The sequence below is a fragment of the Magallana gigas genome, chromosome 1 (assembly GCF_963853765.1).
Source record: "Magallana gigas chromosome 1, xbMagGiga1.1, whole genome shotgun sequence".
NCBI lineage: Eukaryota > Metazoa > Mollusca > Bivalvia > Ostreida > Ostreidae > Magallana > Magallana gigas.
The window spans coordinates 68,150,528-68,174,678 of NC_088853.1; the positions used below are offsets into that span (position 1 = coordinate 68,150,528).

Sequence of the window (24,151 nt, forward strand, 5' to 3'; positions counted from 1 at the left end):
ATCGTTTAAAGCTGCCCAAATCGCAATTTCATTTTCACATGAAGTCCAAGAAATCAAATTTGTTTTGTCAGGTTTTAAGAATTAAATTCTAAACATACTAACAGTATTGCTTACTCACAGAAATAAAATAGTTTAATACAGTCAGTGGCGTCGAAAGAATTAAATCTGTAAAATATGGTTTATATAAGAGTGGAACACAAGGAAATCACAAACTTCTGTGGCAACGCACTTAAATTTTACGAAAAAATACCCACTTTGAAATGTTCTTGGGTAAAGTGCGTTAAATGTGTTCATTGAATTGCAATATCTATTAAAATTGTGTATTAATAGGGTCCTTGGCCTCGAATTTACGTATCCGTGAAACCGTGATTTTCACTTTATCCTCGAAAATTGATACTCTTGAATATTAATAAAACCACAGTATCTGGCCCTGTTTAATGTTTATCAAATGTTACATTAACAGCAATTTTTGCCCTTGCATTTTATTTTATTAAACATGAATTCTATCCAAAAGACAGTATATGTCATCGAAGTGATATCTCAATTGATCAATAAAGAATTGGTATCTTTTCTTGGATATTATTACTAGCTTATGTTTCAAATGATTATTTACACATTTCTTAAATTCCTCGGAAAAGAATGCTAGTACTGAAAGGTGTCATTGATTCCTTATGGAGGGTATTTTAAGGCACACATTTATGGACATTCCTTAGCAATACTGTCATCTATTTATTTTTATAATGATAATAATTGATAATAAAACAATAATAATGATAAATGTTATTGTTCCCTTTTATTAGTTTAAATAATTGATAAAAAAGAGTCTAACTATATTAGGAATCATTTTTAATACCTGATTACTTATATATAACGTAGGTAACACCTTGTCATATATCTTAAAAGAATAACAAATAACAGATATTTTGTCATAACATGTTCTTAGAAATATTCCCTGCCTCACACAAAATGTTTCGCAGGTTTTTTACAAACGTAGGACTTTCTAGAGCTGCACGGATAGTCATTCCACAAACGTTGTTCCGTACGTAGACAAGCACAGTTTTCTCCCTTACCGCCACCTGGTTCTGTTCTATGCCAGTTTGAATACCGCGGCTTTAATCCATTTGATGGATACACGTATTGGCCCTCATCTACCACATCAGTAAGGCCAATCCACACGTGGGTATAACCTAACAACAGAATATTACAGTGTACAATTAATGTCACAAAAAGTGTAATAAAATGTGCTGTTTAAGAGGGGTTTTCAATGAAAAGTTAATACCGTTAATTTCATATCAAATAGTGTTCTTTTTTTATTTCTTTGTTTATGATTTTTTAAATTTTTGTTAAAAACGCCTATGTATTGCGGGAAGAGTAAATGGGAAAACAAAGCGTCGGAATATAGACATGGTGGTATTTTGTGGAATCATTTGAATTTGTGGGACCAATTGGGTCTGTTTGGCTTATTCGTGAGGATGTAATGTTGTGGATATGTCAGTGTTCAGTTTCAGTAAGAAAATTTACTCTTTCAAAATTTTCAACATTCGAGAATGTAAAGTCGTTGTGAGAGGGACGTCCACGAAAACCATGAAGTACTCAACTGCTATGAATTATAATGATTCCACAGGAATTGCAGGTTTATCTGTAAATTATTATAAAAGTAGCACTTTTCTATTGTTCAATATTTCAGATGACTTTTGAGCTACGGTATACTCCACTTAATATATTGGTTGTTTAACTTTGTCAACTGATACAATTTTTTTCTCAAGCATGTTTTTTTTTTATCAGAAGTGTTCCCACAAATTGAAAAAAAAGTAATTTAAGATAATAGAAGTGCATTGAATTTAAAATATAAACTAATGGAATATAAAATATAAGGTTTCAATGCTAACTTTTGACAAAATAATTGATGATTTTAAAATCAGGAAGATATTGTCGATCAAACAGATCCACGAAGTTTTTCCAAAATACACCACAAAGTATATAGGATTTATACACGTGTCAGTGTGTAGAATGTTATAGACGTTTCAGTATATAGGATGTTATACACGTGACAGTATATGAGATGATATACACGTGTCAGTATGTAGGATCTTTTACACGTGTCAGTATGTAGGATGTTATACACCTGTCAGTATATAGGATGCTATACACGTGTCAGTATGTAAGATGCTATAAATGTGTCAGTATGTAGGATGTTATACACGTGTCAGTATTAGGATGTTATACACGTGTAAGTATGTAAGATGTTATACACGTGCCAGTATGTAGGATGTTATACACATGCCAGCATGTAGGATGTTATACACGTGTCAGTATGTAGGATGTTATTCACGTGTCAGTATGTAGGATGTTATACACGTGACAGTATATGAGATGATATACACGTGTCAGTATGTAGGATCTTTTACACGTGTCAGTATGTAGGATGTTATACACCTGTCAGTATATAGGATGCTATACACGTGTCAGTATGTAAGATGCTATAAATGTGTCAGTATGTAGGATGTTATACACGTGTCAGTATTAGGATGTTATACACGTGTAAGTATGTAAGATGTTATACACGTGCCAGTATGTAGGATGTATGTTATACACATGCCAGCATGTAGGTGTTATACACGTGTCAGTATGTAGGATGTTATTCACGTGTCAGTATGTAGGATGTTATGCACGTGTCAGTATGTAGGATGTTATACACGTGTCAGTGTGTAGGATGTTATACACGTGTCAGTATGTAGGATGTTAGACACGTGCCAGTATGTAGGATGTTATACACCTATCAGTATGTAGGATGTTATACACGTGTCAATGTGTATGATCTTATAAATGTGTCAGTATGTAGGATATTATACACATGCCAGTATGTAGGATGCTAAAAATGTGTCAGTATGTAGGATGTTATACGTGTGTCAGTATGTAGGATTTTATACACGTGTCAGTATGTAGGATGTTATACACGTGTCGGTATGTAATATTTCATTTCACAGATGTAATAATATTTTGCATGCTTTTTTAAGCAAAACATCTTATTGTTACTTGTGTCAATTATTGTTTTAATGCAAAAGCAAACAGTGCGCAATTTTAAAATTTCATAGATTCCATAGGAGTGATAAATAATAAAACTGGATGTGACCGATTGAAAGATTTAGGTTTGCCTACGCAAATTCCAATCTCCTTGATCATCATTAATGTATTTGTGTCTGAATTTATGGTCCTTTGCGAGAGTTTATTCGAATGAATATATGTGCCGTGTATAGGGTGTTTAACAATTGTACGTGTAGAAGAAGCAGGTATATGGCATTCCTACTAGCTCTGGATTGTGGGTTAACCCTTTAGCTCGATCGGTAGAGTGCTGGACTGGAGTGCCAGATTACCTGTGTTCAATCCCCAGCAGAGGCAATAAGGGTCTCTGTTACATACATGAAGTATAATTACTTTTATCGAGCAATTCCAATTGTTTATTTAAGCTTCTCTTGTAATGTTCTCTTGATATATTGCCTTTAAATCCACATATGTGTCATAATGCCGTTGTTTTCCAATTGTTTAATTAAAACCGTCTCATTAAGGTTATAGAGAGGTCCAATTGAAAATGTTACCTTTATAGTATATTTTGTTGTTTTTTCTTCACATTTCAAAAATGACAATCATTAGCTTGAAATATATTCTGTTCTAGTACATCCACGTGGTTTTATTATTATTTTTGTACCATCCGCTGCAGACATATGAACATATTTTATATTGTTTTAGCATATTGGGATAATTTATACTACATGCACTCAGGTTTCAAGTTCGCAAAAAAGCCAATCTTTTCCTCTTCTGCACACTGTTAAACTAATGATATTAATTAGCATATATTCTAGTTTAATTGCAACAATGAAAAAATATCACCAATGTTTTGTAAGATGCAACATACTACTCTACATGTAAATGTTACCAGTTTGCTGTTAATCAGAAAATGTTTCAGTACTCATGATACATGGTTATAAATTAGGTGCATATTCTGTAACAAATGTTTGATATATTGGTCGGCAAAGTTGCGTTAAAAAGCACCCACATTTTACCATCAATGTAACGGTCTTTGAAATAAAAAAAAATGGCGGCATATGAAACTGTTTTGCTTTTATTAAAGCGAATAACACACATCTGTATGTTGCAAGAAAGATTGATTTTTGTATATGTGCGACTTTTACCGTCGAGATGCAATTTTTACCGTTTCTCTTGCATAATACATAAACAGTTGTATGGATTTTTTTTATTCACAAGTATCCCACAAAGAAAGAAAACAAGACATTGTGTGTATTTTATTTGAGAAAAAAATTGCCTACCTAATAAAGCTCTGTTATTTAATCAACGGAAAAGTAGCTTAAAGGATACTAAAACAACTAGCCTAAAATGACCCTATGGTCGTTTTTCAACAGCTTTAAATTTACTGAATGACACATATTCATCTTGCAAGGCGTTATCAGAGGCAAGGAGTTACTACGCAAAATGTTTTGCCGGTTTCTTGCAGATGTAGTGCATCTTATGATGACAAGGGTAGTCGTGCCACTTCCTGCTGCCCGTTTGGAGGGCTGCACAATCCTCATTGGTACCTATTTGGGGCTGCCCCTTTTCCCAGTTGGTATAAAAGGGTTTTCTCCCACTTGATGGATACACATATTTATTTTGATTCACAACATCAGTGAGGCCAATCCATAAAATTTTAAAACCTGATAAAAGAAATATGAAATACAAGCTATTTGTAATTTAAAATCCGTTTTTATAAGAGGTTTAAGAATGTATTTCAGTTTCGTAACTGTGGTATGAGGTTTTTTGCAATCAAGAGACAAAGAACTTTTAAATTAAATAAATTTTTGTTTCACTTCAAATGTTCTGAATTATTGAAATTTATTTTTGAACATTTCAAGACACAAACCAATGAAAATATTAAAAGATGAAAATGATAAGGGTTGAAAGACGATATTTCGCGTTTTGATTTTAAGAAACTAGCAGGTCTAAAAAAATATATATGTATACAAATATTATCGTTTTAATAGAATTCTACCAGTTTATGATCATGCATTTTTGCATTTTATTCGTTATAATTAAAATGTATATTGTTACATTCAATCGTTATATACATGTTAAGGTATCATATTCAGGCTTAATGAGCCATCACTTCACGTTTACTTATAGCGAACCTATTTTTTAAATCCAATTAATATAAAAGTTTATAAAAGTTTTCTTAAACAACTGCCAGTAGTAGAGCAATTGTACGTAGTTGTTATATATCTCTTAAGAAAATTGGTTGTTTTTCCGAAAATTTAAAACGATAATAAAATTTGAGGTATGTCCAATGCACGATGTTTTATCAATATTGCCGACATCGCAATGTTGACCAATATCGAATAGACATTGTGTTAATGGCATGAAATTGCATTTGCAGCGTACCATTTATATCCTTTGTACATTTTTGAAATTGCAATGTTGACCAACATCGAATCGACATCGTGTCTACATCGTGTTCCCTCTTTCCTGTTTACATCTTCGACATCGCAATGTTGACCAACATCGAGTCGAAATCGTGTCTACATCCTGTTCCTTCTTTTCTGTTTACATCGTCGACATTGTCGATATCGCAATGTTGACCAACATCGAGTCGACATCGTGTCCACATCGTGTTCCTTCTATTCTGTTTACATCGTCGACAGTGTCGATATCGCAATGTTGATCAACATCGAGTCGACATCGTGTCTACATCCTGTTCCTTCTTTTCTGTTAACATCGTCGACATTGTCGATATCGCAATGTTGACCAACATCGAGTCGATATCGTGTCCACATCGTGTTCCTTCTTTCCTGTTTACATCGTCGACTTTGTCGATATCGCAATGTTGACCAACATCGAGTCGACATCGTGTCTATATCGTGTCTACATCGTGTTCCTTCTTTTCTGTTCACATCGTCGACTTTGTCGATATCGCAATGCTGACCAACATCAAGTCGACATCGTGTCCACATCGTGTTCCTTCTATTCTGTTTACATCGTCGACATCGTCGATATCGCAATGTTGATCAACATCGAGTCGACATCGTGTCTACATCCTGTTCCTTCTTTTCTGTTAACATCGTCGACATTGTCGATATCGCAATGTTGACCAACATCGAGTCGACATCGTGTCCACATCGTGTTCCTTCTTTCCTGTTTACATCGTCGACTTTGTCGATATCGCAATGTTGACCAACATCGAGTCGACATCGTGTCTATATCGTGTCTACATCGTGTTCCTTCTTTTCTGTTTACATCGTCGACTTTGTCGATATTGCAATGTTGATCAACATCGAGTCGACGTCGTGTCTATATCGTGTTCCTTCTTTTCTGTTTACATCGTCGACATTGTCGATATCGCAATGTTGACCAAAATCGAGTCGACATCGTGTCCACATCGTGTTCCTTCTTTCCTGTTTACATCGTCGACTTTGTCGATATCGCAATGTTGACCGACATCGAGTCGACATCGTGTCTATATCGTGTCTACATCATGTTCCTTCTTTTCTGTTTACATCGTCGACTTTGTCGATATCGCAATGTTGATCAACATCGAGTCGACGTCGTGTCTATATCGTGTTCCTTCTTTTCTGTTTACATTGTCGACATTGTCGATATCGCAATGTTGACCAAAATCGAGTCGACATCGTTTCTATATCGTGTTCCTTTTATTCTGTTTACATCGTCGACAGTGTCGATATCGCAATGTTGATCAACATCGAGTCGACATCGTGTCTACATCCTGTTCCTTCTTTTCTGTTAACATCGTCGACATTGTCGATATCGCAATGTTGACCAACATCGAGTCGATATCGTGTCCACATCGTGTTCCTTCTTTCCTGTTTACATCGTCGACTTTGTCGATATCGCAATGTTGACCAACATCGAGTCGACATCCTGTCTATATCGTGTCTACATCGTGTTCCTTCTTTTCTGTTTACATCGTCGACTTTGTCGATATCGCAATGCTGACCAACATCAAGTCGACATCGTGTCCACATCGTGTTCCTTCTATTCTGTTTACATCGTCGACATCGTCGATATCGCAATGTTGATCAACATCGAGTCGACATCGTGTCTACATCCTGTTCCTTCTTTTCTGTTAACATCGTCGACATTGTCGATATCGCAATGTTGACCAACATCGAGTCGACATCGTGTCCACATCGTGTTCCTTCTTTCCTGTTTACATCGTCGACTTTGTCGATATCGCAATGTTGACCAACATCGAGTCGACATCGTGTCTATATCGTGTCTACATCGTGTTCCTTCTTTTCTGTTTACATCGTCGACTTTGTCGATATTGCAATGTTGATCAACATCGAGTCGACGTCGTGTCTATATCGTGTTCCTTCTTTTCTGTTTACATCGTCGACATTGTCGATATCGCAATGTTGACCAAAATCGAGTCGACATCGTGTCCACATCGTGTTCCTTCTTTCCTGTTTACATCGTCGACTTTGTCGATATCGCAATGTTGACCAACATCGAGTCGACATCGTGTCTATATCGTGTCTACATCATGTTCCTTCTTTTCTGTTTACATCGTCGACTTTGTCGATATCGCAATGTTGATCAACATCGAGTCGACGTCGTGTCTATATCGTGTTCCTTCTTTTCTGTTTACATTGTCGACATTGTCGATATCGCAATGTTGACCAAAATCGAGTCGACATCGTTTCTATATCGTGTTCCTTCTTTCCTGTTTACACCGTCGACATTGTCGATATCGCAATGTTGACCAACATCGAGTCGACATCGTGTCCACATCGTGTTCCTTCTTTCCTGTTTACATCGTCGACATTGTCGATATCGAAATGTTGAACAACATCGATTCAACATCGCAATGTTGATCGGCATCAGGTAAACATTGTGTCTACATCGTCGACGTTGTAAATATCGCAATTATGGCCAACATGGTTATATTCTATCTGTCTTACATTGGACATTTTACCCTGTTGTAATTATTTAACAAACATCGTATAATTTTCGGTAATGCTCTGCTTTACTTGCATTGTTTGTAACCACCAGCGGAGTGATAAACATAACGTAGGGCAGAGTTCAGTCCTAGACCGTTAATCTTGTCTCGTCGGTGGAATTTCACTATCGCACCATTGAAATTATCAATGATTCTACATTTATTAGTATTGTAAGCATGATTTACATCGTTAAGATTACAATAGCAGTTGATATAAAGTTTCAATGATGTTTACAGAGCATGTCAGCTATCTTATTCACAAGCTGACGACATTGTCCACTTTGCATCATTAGTGTTGATATCTATATGTATGTAATTAACTTTCATATTTTACCCCTTCAATCTAGATAGCATCGTCAACCCCTTTATTTCACCCCTTTTATGACAAATTAAAAGTTGACTTCATTGGTTGTTTTATCTCATTTCTGCAAAAAATTTGCATTACTGAATATGTGGGCACGAACGTTGCATTTATGAAACTATATTCAAGAAACATTTATGATCCAATGTTGACGATGTAAACTCGATATCGGTTCAACATTGTCGACGTTGCGATGTCGACAATGTCGACGATGTTAACGGCAAAGAAATCTCGGCAATGTGGACAATGAAAACTCGATATCGGTTCAACATTGTCGACGTTGCGATGTCGACGATGTTAACGGCAAAGAAATATCGGCAAAGTTGACAATGTAAAATCGATATCGTATCAATATTGTATACATCGCGATGTTGACGATATCGAAAATGAGATATGCATTTTAAAATTTGGCCCATTTTTATTATAAATACAGCAAGGAATGAATATAAAACATGCTTTTATGCTAAAAATTTATATTTACATTCAGTGTTTATTTACCCTTATGTTTGCATTGGGAATCTGCGACGTTCAGTTTTCTTTGAATACACTTTGCTAATTCATGGGCCATGTGCACAAAAATTAACGTCTTCACGTGTTTTGAGTATATTTATTTCTGTAAGATTAAATGAAACTTTCAATCTTACATGACCAATTTGATATGTACTTTTGAACAACAGTCATTAATTATATCTACTCTTTCATAAAAAAAGCTTTTTTTTTACAAAGTTTCTGGTACTATATTTTTTGTCGCGAAAGCTAACTGAATAACAGGTTAATATAGCAGCTGTTCCATGTATGTTTCATATCCCTGGCTAAGAGCGCAAATAATAATGGCATTATAGCGGCGATACACAATATTTCATACAAATAGACAACAAAATGAAAATATAAATATAAGCACTAAATACTAATTTTTGGATGTCGTCGGTCATATGACACACCAAGCGGTGCAGACAAATTATCATACCGCGCTAAACGCGCGGTATTCAATTTTTCTGCACCGCTTGGTGTGTCATAGGACCGACACATCCCACAATAAGTATTCAATGCTTAAATAACATTAAACAATAAACTTGTCTTACGACGAATAAGACTTTGGAGCCAAATCCATGCTTCTTCTTCTGCCGTTCTTACTTCTACCAAATTTGACCCCTTTCCGGAACAAATTGCCTGTAAACATCAAGTTCAAACTCATTGAATGTTTCAAGATTCGACTAAAGGATTTTTACTGATACCAAATGACTTGGTACACAGTGGGTTTAAGTTACAAATCATGCAATGACATTGTAACCATAATCATGTCGGTCATAATTGGAAACTGAACAATCGTTGCCGCATCATGGGTTAAAAGAATAAAACCTTGTTGATGCCTTTTTGCACGGATAAAGACAAATCAAAGTAACTAATAATAGTAAGCAAACAAATAGATAGAGATGAAATGTATGCTTCTAATTAAAATAGAATGAATTACAAAATGTAAATTATTCAATATCCTGGTGTATAGAAACCAACCTTCTGAAATCTTTATGATAATTATAAAATGCCTTATCATTTTTCCATCCTTCTCTCAATCGTCCTAGAAAAAATACACGATTTTGTCCATTTTCCTGTCCCCTGTCCCAAAAATATTTACTTAAAAATGGCCAAATCTTTTCAACGTACTCAAGGATTCTTCTAAGATTTAGATACTATACACTACAATTAATAGCTGTATACAGTAGAATTTGTCAAAAGGAATAATTAACTACCATCATTACCAGAATAAGCTGTGGAGAAAATAGCCCCTCTCTTGAATTAGCTTGGGGTAATCTTGAACTAATGACGACTAACGCAAAATAAGTGTAGAACTACAGATAGAATCTTAAATATCATTTGGAACATGTATTAAGTGTGTTGTCACCCTGTGCGGCACCAAATCTCATGTTACACGAAAAATGGCTCATCAATATATACTCATATATACTTGAAACACTTAATTATCATAATGCAATATATGAATTCTAAAAATATGTTTGGTAATGTCTGTGGTATTAAAACTTACCACTGCGTTTGGAAAAATGTCTGCCTCCGTAGAGAAAAAGTAGCATTGATTATTGTATGGTACCCATCCGTCATCGCAAACTAAAGCAACAAATACATACAAATACATTCAAATAGTGTTTTCCTATTGTAATTATTGGATTTCCCTTTTGTCACTATATTCCACAATATTGACTTTCCCATGTTTCATTGCCATTTTATTTTTGTAAATTGTTATTTCTTTAAGATATCATAAAAAATAATTTTAACATGTGTAATATGAAATATAGTATAGTATCATCGGTGTCAGGTCAAATCGTTCACTGAACGCTTCGTACACACGGATCCAAAACAGATATTAAACTCAGAAGGAGCGATAAATTACACGATGGAAGATTAATCAACTATACATATTGCCGTATTATATTTATTATGTATGACAAAGATATATGGACCTTTAAATCATTCTGCAGTGGTAAAATTAAATAAATATCATATATGTGACTGTCAAATCGTTTTCAGATATAGATTCACCAGACTAGTGAAATAAATGTTTGCGTTGATTTATATGTTCATGCATACACTGTAATTTTCAACGGTATTTTTAAAAATTAAAAATGTAGTGCATCTTATGATGACAAGGGTAGTCGTGCCACTTCCTGCTGCCCGTTTGGAGGGCTGCACAATCCTCATTGGTACCTATTTGGGGCTGCCCCTTTTCCCAGTTGGTATAAAAGGGTTTTCTCCCACTTGATGGATACACATATTTATTTTGATTCACAACATCAGTGAGGCCAATCCATAAAATTTTAAAACCTGATAAAAGAAATATGAAATACAAGCTATTTGTAATTTAAAATCCGTTTTTATAAGAGGTTTAAGAATGTATTTCAGTTTCGTAACTGTGGTATGAGGTTTTTTGCAATCAAGAGACAAAGAACTTTTAAATTAAATAAATTTTTGTTTCACTTCAAATGTTCTGAATTATTGAAATTTATTTTTGAACATTTCAAGACACAAACCAATGAAAATATTAAAAGATGAAAATGATAAGGGTTGAAAGACGATATTTCGCGTTTTGATTTTAAGAAACTAGCAGGTCTAAAAAAATATATATGTATACAAATATTATCGTTTTAATAGAATTCTACCAGTTTATGATCATGCATTTTTGCATTTTATTCGTTATAATTAAAATGTATATTGTTACATTCAATCGTTATATACATGTTAAGGTATCATATTCAGGCTTAATGAGCCATCACTTCACGTTTACTTATAGCGAACCTATTTTTTAAATCCAATTAATATAAAAGTTTATAAAAGTTTTCTTAAACAACTGCCAGTAGTAGAGCAATTGTACGTAGTTGTTATATATCTCTTAAGAAAATTGGTTGTTTTTCCGAAAATTTAAAACGATAATAAAATTTGAGGTATGTCCAATGCACGATGTTTTATCAATATTGCCGACATCGCAATGTTGACCAATATCGAATAGACATTGTGTTAATGGCATGAAATTGCATTTGCAGCGTACCATTTATATCCTTTGTACATTTTTGAAATTGCAATGTTGACCAACATCGAATCGACATCGTGTCTACATCGTGTTCCCTCTTTCCTGTTTACATCTTCGACATCGCAATGTTGACCAACATCGAGTCGAAATCGTGTCTACATCCTGTTCCTTCTTTTCTGTTTACATCGTCGACATTGTCGATATCGCAATGTTGACCAACATCGAGTCGACATCGTGTCCACATCGTGTTCCTTCTATTCTGTTTACATCGTCGACAGTGTCGATATCGCAATGTTGATCAACATCGAGTCGACATCGTGTCTACATCCTGTTCCTTCTTTTCTGTTAACATCGTCGACATTGTCGATATCGCAATGTTGACCAACATCGAGTCGATATCGTGTCCACATCGTGTTCCTTCTTTCCTGTTTACATCGTCGACTTTGTCGATATCGCAATGTTGACCAACATCGAGTCGACATCGTGTCTATATCGTGTCTACATCGTGTTCCTTCTTTTCTGTTTACATCGTCGACTTTGTCGATATCGCAATGCTGACCAACATCAAGTCGACATCGTGTCCACATCGTGTTCCTTCTATTCTGTTTACATCGTCGACATCGTCGATATCGCAATGTTGATCAACATCGAGTCGACATCGTGTCTACATCCTGTTCCTTCTTTTCTGTTAACATCGTCGACATTGTCGATATCGCAATGTTGACCAACATCGAGTCGACATCGTGTCCACATCGTGTTCCTTCTTTCCTGTTTACATCGTCGACTTTGTCGATATCGCAATGTTGACCAACATCGAGTCGACATCGTGTCTATATCGTGTCTACATCGTGTTCCTTCTTTTCTGTTTACATCGTCGACTTTGTCGATATTGCAATGTTGATCAACATCGAGTCGACGTCGTGTCTATATCGTGTTCCTTCTTTTCTGTTTACATCGTCGACATTGTCGATATCGCAATGTTGACCAAAATCGAGTCGACATCGTGTCCACATCGTGTTCCTTCTTTCCTGTTTACATCGTCGACTTTGTCGATATCGCAATGTTGACCAACATCGAGTCGACATCGTGTCTATATCGTGTCTACATCATGTTCCTTCTTTTCTGTTTACATCGTCGACTTTGTCGATATCGCAATGTTGATCAACATCGAGTCGACGTCGTGTCTATATCGTGTTCCTTCTTTTCTGTTTACATTGTCGACATTGTCGATATCGCAATGTTGACCAAAATCGAGTCGACATCGTTTCTATATCGTGTTCCTTCTTTCCTGTTTACATCGTCGACATTGTCGATATCGCAATGTTGACCAACATCGAGTCGACATCGTGTCCACATCGTGTTCCTTCTTTCCTGTTTACATCGTCGACATTGTCGATATCGAAATGTTGAACAACATCGATTCAACATCGCAATGTTGATCGGCATCAGGTAAACATTGTGTCTACATCGTCGACGTTGTAAATATCGCAATTATGGCCAACATGGTTATATTCTATCTGTCTTACATTGGACATTTTACCCTGTTGTAATTATTTAACAAACATCGTATAATTTTCGGTAATGCTCTGCTTTACTTGCATTGTTTGTAACCACCAGCGGAGTGATAAACATAACGTAGGGCAGAGTTCAGTCCTAGACCGTTAATCTTGTCTCGTCGGTGGAATTTCACTATCGCACCATTGAAATTATCAATGATTCTACATTTATTAGTATTGTAAGCATGATTTACATCGTTAAGATTACAATAGCAGTTGATATAAAGTTTCAATGATGTTTACAGAGCATGTCAGCTATCTTATTCACAAGCTGACGACATTGTCCACTTTGCATCATTAGTGTTGATATCTATATGTATGTAATTAACTTTCATATTTTACCCCTTCAATCTAGATAGCATCGTCAACCCCTTTATTTCACCCCTTTTATGACAAATTAAAAGTTGACTTCATTGGTTGTTTTATCTCATTTCTGCAAAAAATTTGCATTACTGAATATGTGGGCACGAACGTTGCATTTATGAAACTATATTCAAGAAACATTTATGATCCAATGTTGACGATGTAAACTCGATATCGGTTCAACATTGTCGACGTTGCGATGTCGACAATGTCGACGATGTTAACGGCAAAGAAATCTCGGCAATGTGGACAATGAAAACTCGATATCGGTTCAACATTGTCGACGTTGCGATGTCGACGATGTTAACGGCAAAGAAATATCGGCAAAGTTGACAATGTAAAATCGATATCGTATCAATATTGTATACATCGCGATGTTGACGATATCGAAAATGAGATATGCATTTTAAAATTTGGCCCATTTTTATTATAAATACAGCAAGGAATGAATATAAAACATGCTTTTATGCTAAAAATTTATATTTACATTCAGTGTTTATTTACCCTTATGTTTGCATTGGGAATCTGCGACGTTCAGTTTTCTTTGAATACACTTTGCTAATTCATGGGCCATGTGCACAAAAATTAACGTCTTCACGTGTTTTGAGTATATTTATTTCTGTAAGATTAAATGAAACTTTCAATCTTACATGACCAATTTGATATGTACTTTTGAACAACAGTCATTAATTATATCTACTCTTTCATAAAAAAAGCTTTTTTTTTACAAAGTTTCTGGTACTATATTTTTTGTCGCGAAAGCTAACTGAATAACAGGTTAATATAGCAGCTGTTCCATGTATGTTTCATATCCCTGGCTAAGAGCGCAAATAATAATGGCATTATAGCGGCGATACACAATATTTCATACAAATAGACAACAAAATGAAAATATAAATATAAGCACTAAATACTAATTTTTGGATGTCGTCGGTCATATGACACACCAAGCGGTGCAGACAAATTATCATACCGCGCTAAACGCGCGGTATTCAATTTTTCTGCACCGCTTGGTGTGTCATAGGACCGACACATCCCACAATAAGTATTCAATGCTTAAATAACATTAAACAATAAACTTGTCTTACGACGAATAAGACTTTGGAGCCAAATCCATGCTTCTTCTTCTGCCGTTCTTACTTCTACCAAATTTGACCCCTTTCCGGAACAAATTGCCTGTAAACATCAAGTTCAAACTCATTGAATGTTTCAAGATTCGACTAAAGGATTTTTACTGATACCAAATGACTTGGTACACAGTGGGTTTAAGTTACAAATCATGCAATGACATTGTAACCATAATCATGTCGGTCATAATTGGAAACTGAACAATCGTTGCCGCATCATGGGTTAAAAGAATAAAACCTTGTTGATGCCTTTTTGCACGGATAAAGACAAATCAAAGTAACTAATAATAGTAAGCAAACAAATAGATAGAGATGAAATGTATGCTTCTAATTAAAATAGAATGAATTACAAAATGTAAATTATTCAATATCCTGGTGTATAGAAACCAACCTTCTGAAATCTTTATGATAATTATAAAATGCCTTATCATTTTTCCATCCTTCTCTCAATCGTCCTAGAAAAAATACACGATTTTGTCCATTTTCCTGTCCCCTGTCCCAAAAATATTTACTTAAAAATGGCCAAATCTTTTCAACGTACTCAAGGATTCTTCTAAGATTTAGATACTATACACTACAATTAATAGCTGTATACAGTAGAATTTGTCAAAAGGAATAATTAACTACCATCATTACCAGAATAAGCTGTGGAGAAAATAGCCCCTCTCTTGAATTAGCTTGGGGTAATCTTGAACTAATGACGACTAACGCAAAATAAGTGTAGAACTACAGATAGAATCTTAAATATCATTTGGAACATGTATTAAGTGTGTTGTCACCCTGTGCGGCACCAAATCTCATGTTACACGAAAAATGGCTCATCAATATATACTCATATATACTTGAAACACTTAATTATCATAATGCAATATATGAATTCTAAAAATATGTTTGGTAATGTCTGTGGTATTAAAACTTACCACTGCGTTTGGAAAAATGTCTGCCTCCGTAGAGAAAAAGTAGCATTGATTATTGTATGGTACCCATCCGTCATCGCAAACTAAAGCAACAAATACATACAAATACATTCAAATAGTGTTTTCCTATTGTAATTATTGGATTTCCCTTTTGTCACTATATTCCACAATATTGACTTTCCCATGTTTCATTGCCATTTTATTTTTGTAAATTGTTATTTCTTTAAGATATCATAAAAAATAATTTTAACATGTGTAATATGAAATATAGTATAGTATTTTTAAATATCATTAACAATGAATAACTGGTCTTTACTAGTTGTTCTTAACCTGCTATTAATTTTTGACTAAAATAATAGACACATTAGATTACAAGTTCTACTTACCCCTTTCGGTGCTGGCAAAAGTTGGCAAAGCAAACAATACCAGGACAAATTTAATCATGATTAAGTCAGACTCGTTGCTGAGACAAAATTTTGATAATATCCTATTTGTTGATTTCAAACCTGTAATAAATATGTATATTTATAGTAATACGTATTTGTCTACTGGATACTTTGTCAATGTTTACATATGTTCGATCTGTTTGTAATGTATTACATTGCTTATAATAGTGTATCAGATATATGCTAATATCTTTTTGTTGTATTACAAAGTTTAACCATGACAGTGACATGTGTTGGGATGAAAAAAGGTATAGAAAAAAAAAAACGGATGAAAAATACTTTTTTAATGAACCTGTCTTTTGCATCCCCAATGTACCAAAATAAGCTAAATATGTTATATTAAGTTGGCATCCTCTCTTTTAAAAATAATATGAAAATTTGAAAATTTAATCAAAATGTAATAAAAATGGTATAATGACTTTAGATTAATTTTGATACAGCAAACTCGAAACTTTTTTTTTCTTTCTGACTTTTTGTATATTTGTACAAGAATGAAGAATTTTCTGCTTGATAATTTCGAAAGTAATTGGCGTATTTCACATCTCCAGGAGAAATAAGATTGAATGTGGTACTCCAAATGGTAATAAATATGTTGTTTTTGGCGCAGTGGTTACATTTTATATGTCAACAAGAAACTACAACTTGGAATATGTGTATAATTACCCCATCTGACCAAACATGTCAAAACCTGTTTGTTAAGCAAAATTTTGTAACATATATTGTGGTTCAACTTAGTGAGAATGAAAGAGTGAAAAGATATCACGGATAAACCAACGCGATTAGCTTAACAGACACAGAATATTGATGATAAACAATGTCAATTGTCATATCATTTTAAATTGATTTTCCTTATGATTAAAAGTATTGTAAATACTTTTGAAATGAAAATATGTAACAAAATATATACCGCATTATCGGTTTCTGCAATTAAAAAAATTAAGGATTAAATCTACGAACCTCCTTCCTCATTTTCTTTTCCCGTGTTAATCATTATCATTAATGTTACATGTTTGGCTCGTCAGCTTGACTTTCAGTGCTGTTCTGTAAATTCAAAACTTTTGAAATTATTATTTCTATAGATTATATAAAATCAAACAACTTAATTTCTACAATGTTTTTACCTATTACTATATATTCTATAATAGCTGTCATACGATCGATAAATGTACGTGAATAACGTTCTGTCCCTCTAAAGATACAAGGTACATGTATTTACTTTCAAAGAAATAGAGCGTGATTCAATTTACGTTATCAACGTTTAATGATAGGATTGTTATTGACGGCTCTGAAAAAAACAACACCGGCCATTCTATTCATTTGTTATGTCATAGACCAATCCACACTTTACAAAAGTTACGTCCCTTGGACGCCGTCTTTGGGGAAAAACCCATATATTTCTCACAGTAGCCTTTGTAGTTTAGAGGGTTGTAACTTCGTCATTTGACATTAGAAATCCTTTTCCTCTGTGAATTTTGATTGCCCCAAGTTGGGGCAATACACACATCGAAGGAATAAATTAAATTCCAAGAGATTTCTTCACAGGATGCCCAGATATTTGGTTGCATAAAGAAGGGAAAAGTTGTTTTTTCCCTTTTGACCTTTGGGTTGATCCCGCAAAGGGGAGCAACTTTTGTAAAGTGTGGATTGGACTATTATATGATTTTGGTTTATAAAATGATATTAGGCTTATCTGACATTTATATTTAACAGTTTCTATCATAATACCAATTTATTGGTTTTAAGTTTAACAATGTAACAAAAACACCCTTATTAGCTATGCACATGTGTTCCACCTATTTATCATATCCAAACAAAGAAATTTACACTGCACTCAAATTATCTGTGCTAAAACACATGAATATTTGCTGATGGTATACATATGCTAACGAAACTTTATCAGTATATCTTATTTTATGAAGTTTGTGAAAAAAATAACTTTTTTATTGATTTTAAAATACTTAGAATTTTCGAAGTTTCAGTCAGCTTCCAACAGGATTTTAATAAAAACTTAAGTTATCATGCTTTGTTTGTTGGAAACAATAATGTTTGAATAAATGAGGGTTAAAAACAGGGTTTCTGTGGTTTTCAAATTTTCGATAATAATCTAAAAAAATCATAGCAATTAAACTTAATTTCGACTAATATATTCTCCTCTTGTTCTACATCTTTATTTATTTCTTAATAATTTATTAATAATCATAACTTGAACAATCTTGACAAAGTCGTTTCATAGAATTTAAATCCCTTGCAACGCTTGAAATATTACTAGAAATTCTCATATGGTCTTTAACCATGGGCGTTTATAGCAATGCATTTTTAGGTTGCTTTGAATGAGGCCTTTTGATATTGTGTATTAGGTCTTCAAAACATCTATAGTATGGCTTATTTTCGATATCAGAAAACTCACGATCAGGGTCGCTACATACAAATACTAAATGTTCGGATATGAGGCCCATTTTTTTGACAAAATTCATTGACAAAGACAGTAGAAAAAGATACAAAGGGTACAAGTACACATATCTCACAATGACAATGTAATAGATTGTCTCTTACAGAAAAAGACTATAATGCAGGCCTATATATCATGCATATAAGTCGTTTACAAATGTATCTGCATACTACATGTACTTGAAAAAGGAGGTTAGTAAGTGAAAATAAGATGAAAGAGAGAAAATCTTGAGAGAAAAGTGTTTGTGTGTGTGTGTGTGGGGGGGGGGGTAGAACTTTATTTGACCTATTGAATCTGTTAAATATTTCTAGTGTTGCCAATGCCTTTCAAACTCTGAGAATCTACAGTTTTTAATCAAAATATATTTCTCTATAGATATTCTGTTTTTCAATATATTTTCTAGTGCGCTAAAATTCAGTTTTGGAACTTCTTTATATCTACTTACAAATATGTATTGTTTTATTATTAGAATGAAAAGATTATGTACTTTATACAATTTTTCTTTCATTATATTTTCCAAATAAAATTGAGTTTTTGTCAAATGTTACTTGCATTTCAAATTTCCTTAACACACACTCCTCGCATAGTTCCCAAAGTTCTTTTACACAATAGCAATCAACAAATTAGCGTTCAATAGTCTCATTAACTCTTTTACAAAAGGAGCAGACTGTGGATTTTTTAACCTTTATCTTGAAAATCATTTGCTGGTATTATTCTATGTAAAATTTGAAATTGTAGCCATTGGAGTTTTTTTAAATGGAAGTTCAAATATTTTGTTTTTAGTCTTTGTTGTTAAAAATAAAGCCCCTTTCTAGCCATTTATTTACAGATGTAATTGATTCTTTTCTCCCCTTAAGAAGTTCGTTATACATGTCTTTGCAACCTTTTTTATTGGTGAAGAAAATATTTATGTGCTTGTGGATACTTGGGCCAGACTTGTATTTGATTTCATTGATATTGTCTTTATTTAATCTTTCAAATGTTTCTCTCTTTAGGCTTGCATAATCAATAAAATTTGTTTTTATATTTTGATTCTCTATTGTTTCTATACTACGAAAAACACCCTCCTTATCAAAATAATCTTGTATATGTATAAAAACAGCATTAAAATAGTGTTTTAGAAAAAGAAAACTGTTATTAACCTTTATTTTTGGGTTGAGCCAGATGTTTTCAAATGGAACATTCATATATTTCCTTGTCTAGTTGCTTTTACAATTAAAATCCAGCGGTTAAAAACTTCTTTCCAAAAAAGATTTTTATTTTTACATAAATTAGATGTAAAGTCCATACCTTTAATCCATAGGTTTTTAATTTTTGGGGGTTGATTTTCATCAACTCTCCTATGCAGTTACTCTGACAAACCGAAAGTGAAACAGTGTTTGGACCTCAGCACAAATCATTGCTGCTGACAAGACTTAGTTCTTGAAAATGATTGATAAATTCGATGTAATGTATGCTAAAACATTGTTTTTCAAGGAAACTTATTTATAAATACCTTAAAAATAATCAGATTTTAAATGGTACAAACAATTTAAATATTTTTTGTAGTCGTATGTATTCCTACGCCAGAGTTCAATATAGTCTCGTTCAACTCGACGCTCGGCTGTCTCCTTGTCGGAGATTTACGGTGTCAGCCGAGCGTTTGGTTGAACGAGACTAGAATTCAGTATTACTTGGGTCTATACAATTTTCGAGAAATATTTCTATTACTGATACGTAGTTTGATTGAATTAAATTTATCTTTAAATATTATTTAACATGATTCTTATGGGGGTTTCTCCACATTCTTGTCGAAAAAGTCCAAAAATTCATATTATAAAAATGTGCGGAATTCAAATAAGAAACGAAAGGTACATGTCATGCAAAATAAAATATCATTGATTTTAAAATAAATAAACATCGACAAAATCAACTCCCGTCAGTTCTTCAGTACTTTGATTGTTTGTAATTCTGCCTCTAAAAGATTTATCCATTTTGTGTCTGAGAAAATCATTCTTCTAATCCAACAAGACTTTAGAGCTGAGCTAAAATCTGTGAAATCAATCATTTTTAAACCACCATATCCATATCCCTGTATAATAGTGCTTCTTTTTATTTTGTGAATGAGGCCAATTAAACGTGTTGCTCCATACAGGTATCAACGTCACACAAGGTATCCGAGGCATTTTATTACTATTATTCCTCATCTTGGTGTTAGGCCCACCAAAAAAAACCCCCAAAACAAACAAACAAATCAAACAAAATAGGCGAGGGCGTTTTAAGTTTACTGAACTTGTACCCGATCATATTGTATATACCATCTTAACAATGAAATATGTTCAAACCAAAACAAAAGGCCCTTGGACCACATCACTCAACCAAAAAACATTGCTCGTACTGTTTTCAAAATTTATACATATAAAACTCTTCCAAATTATCGTAAAATTTTGAAAAATTGTCATAATTATGTTCCAAGATTTCTGAGGATGCTTGCATAGTAATCTCGCAAACTGTAGCATAATAATTATTGAAAAGAAGATTGTTTAACATTTTCTCTATAAATTTCTGTGTTGAATATTGAACCCCTTTTGAGGACTCAGTATTGGCACAGGGTTGATGGTTTCAACAATATGGAATCTACACTATCTGAGGATGCTTGCATAGTAATCTCACAAACGGTAGCATTGTATATCTTGAAAAGAAAAGTTGTAGACATTTTCCCTATACACTTTGAACCCCTCATGGGGCCCCAGTGTTGGTCCGGGGTAATTGTTTTAAGAATTTGGAATCTACGCTATCTATGGATACTTGCACTGTAATTTCACAAATCGCAGCATTGTATTTCTTAAAGGAAGATTTTTAAACCATTTCACTATATTTTCTGTGATAAACTTTGAACCCTTCTTTGGGTCCCTGTATTGTGTATGAGGATGGGTTATGCCAAGTTCGGTTAAATTTGACCTAGCTGTTCCAGAGAAGAAGTAAAAAAAATGCGAGAAGTTTCCAAACGGACGGACGACGAACAGGTGATCAGAAAACTTTACTTGAACCTCATGGTGTTAAACAAAAAAAAGACACAAATACAATAATATACAAATTTAGTTTTAAAACAAATTTATTGATTGACTGATAACAAATATATGACATTTGGCAAACTGAATTGGTCGGAAAAAGATAACAATTGTAAAGTAGTACAAAACAGCTATAAGCAAACATCTCCAATGATATGCATAGAATAAAGGTAAGCCTGAATACTGACTCTCTCTCTCTCTCTCTCTCTCTCTCTCTCTCTCTCTCTCTCTCTCTCTCTCTCTCTCTCTCTCTCTCTCTAATCTAACATACGATGTCTTTTAGAGGAAGACCAAGTGAGAATACATATCATAATGTAAGGAAAATAAGGGAAACAACTTTTTTTTATACATCTTAAGACGATCGTAAAATATGAAATGAAAACAACTTGTGATGTTGATTGTTTAACAACAATCAATTACAAGCAATCCAATCGGCCGATTTAAAGTTACTTTTAATAAATTTATATCCTAATAATGCACTAACAATCCTCATTAATATGCACCAATATGGTCTCAATGCTTCACACAATCATGTATATACTAGCTCAACCCCAACGTACACAACTAATTCTTAGAAAGTGAGCTAAAAAAAGTGTCAATTGACCATATTTACCTTACCCTTTATCTAACATTGTTTGTCTCCTAATTGTCTGGCAAATAAAGCTTTGGGTACACAATTGAAAAAAAGGACATGGAGTTTAAATAAAAACTTGCATTTTGAACAAATCATACATGATATCTAACCAGAGATGCACAAAAAAAACTATGCAAGTTTATAACCAACAATAGAAATTCATTTAAAGGTTTATAAAAAAAAATGTCTCACAAATAGTGCATGTTATAACCAGTCCTCAAATCGAAGGCAATATATACTGTAGCGATTCATAGAGTATATGCCCGAAAAGGAAAATGACCACTGACATAAAAAATGTCCACAATACCATGCAAAGACCATCTTTATAGACTTGTAAGATATAGGAAGACTGCTCATACAAAAGGTGAGACACAGATGCGTAAATAAAATTATGATTTTGGATCTGCTCAGAATACCACATGAATTCTAGTCTATACGTCCAAACTAAATGTAGGTTTAGTCTCCACAGAGTTTCTGTGGGGATGTTTATATGGAATGCTATGATTGAGAAATACTGAAATTAGGACTATTGTGTATTTGATTTTTTCCCCTTCAGTTTGTTCTTATGAACAAAATGAGCAAGAAATTGGGAAATATATCTAATGTTGATTGGGTACGAGTTAAATTACTTACACACCTCCATTAAAACACGAGGTCCATGGGCCACATCGTTCACTCAAACAACAATAGCCAAAGCCAAAGAAAGGACCTTTTGATACTATCCAACTGATTGTTTATCATTCAAATGATTACTTTACAAAATAGCTGGTGTTCACATTGACTCTAAAAAAGTCTTCCTCTCGTAAAACCCAATCAAAAGATTTCAGTTACCTGACAATTGAGCATTGAAATATAAGATATTTGTGTTCAGCCATACCTGTTAACATTTTAATTTATTATGTGAGAACTAGAACTATGGTTCAAATCTAAAAAATGTGGCTTCCTTCATTAAAGGAAAGATAAAACACAATACACGAACAATTATTCATTAAAAATAAACCTATATTAAGTCCAGCTTACTTGGAGCTCAACCATTCAAAATTATGAAATTCTTTTGAACACAATGAGCAAAAAAAAAATTCTTGTAAATAAACTTGAGATAATGTTGATATATATTGGAATGCTAATACAAGAGTAAAATGCTGGGAGTCAGAACGGCTAAGAATCTGGGCAACCATTTTAATCCGCTAGAATTTCCTCTATCTCTTCATGATCTACTCCATTCCAAAGCATTTCTGATGATACATGTAGGAGTGAATATGGGAAAAGTCAAGATTTAATGTAATCGTCTGAAACCTGTTGTTATAGAAGATAATAAATAGTTGAATAACAAAGGTAGCAATTCTGATTTTCTTGTCTTTTTCCCCTATAGTAATCTATACAAAAAAAAGACAGTGAAATGTTAACAATATATATGTATACATGTATTAAAAAATATTGTATTGACAAGTGAATATTCTTTAACACCTAATGTTCTATATTGCATTGGGAAGTTTAACACGCGGGGGTGTTAAGGAAGCATATGGGCAATTTAGCGTCTTATTTTGACTGTTATATTCAAAATCGTGAAATTAAATTACTATTTAAAATACGATCAAAAACTTAATTTTATCCTTTGAAATAGATGTCAGTGCAATACAATCGGGTAGTGCATTACTGCCACATTGGTGCATTATCACGTGACAACTATAAATAGCTTATGTAT

The 24,151-nt window shown here is 33.7% G+C and overlaps 2 long non-coding RNA genes across 2 annotated transcripts; both read right to left on the reverse strand.

The window, feature by feature from the left end:
- Positions 1 to 4,288: 4,288 nt before the first annotated feature.
- On the reverse strand, positions 4,289 to 10,506 carry LOC136273048 (uncharacterized). The gene is made up of 3 exons (XR_010711188.1): positions 10,408 to 10,506; positions 9,449 to 9,536; positions 4,289 to 4,709 (listed from the first exon to the last, which is right to left on the reverse strand). It is a non-coding gene; the product is annotated as an uncharacterized lncRNA (long non-coding RNA).
- Positions 10,507 to 11,005: 499 nt separating this feature from the next.
- LOC136273044 (uncharacterized) lies at positions 11,006 to 16,384 on the reverse strand. The gene is made up of 4 exons (XR_010711182.1): positions 16,254 to 16,384; positions 15,871 to 15,950; positions 14,912 to 14,999; positions 11,006 to 11,201 (listed from the first exon to the last, which is right to left on the reverse strand). It is a non-coding gene; the product is annotated as an uncharacterized lncRNA (long non-coding RNA).
- Positions 16,385 to 24,151: the final 7,767 nt, after the last annotated feature.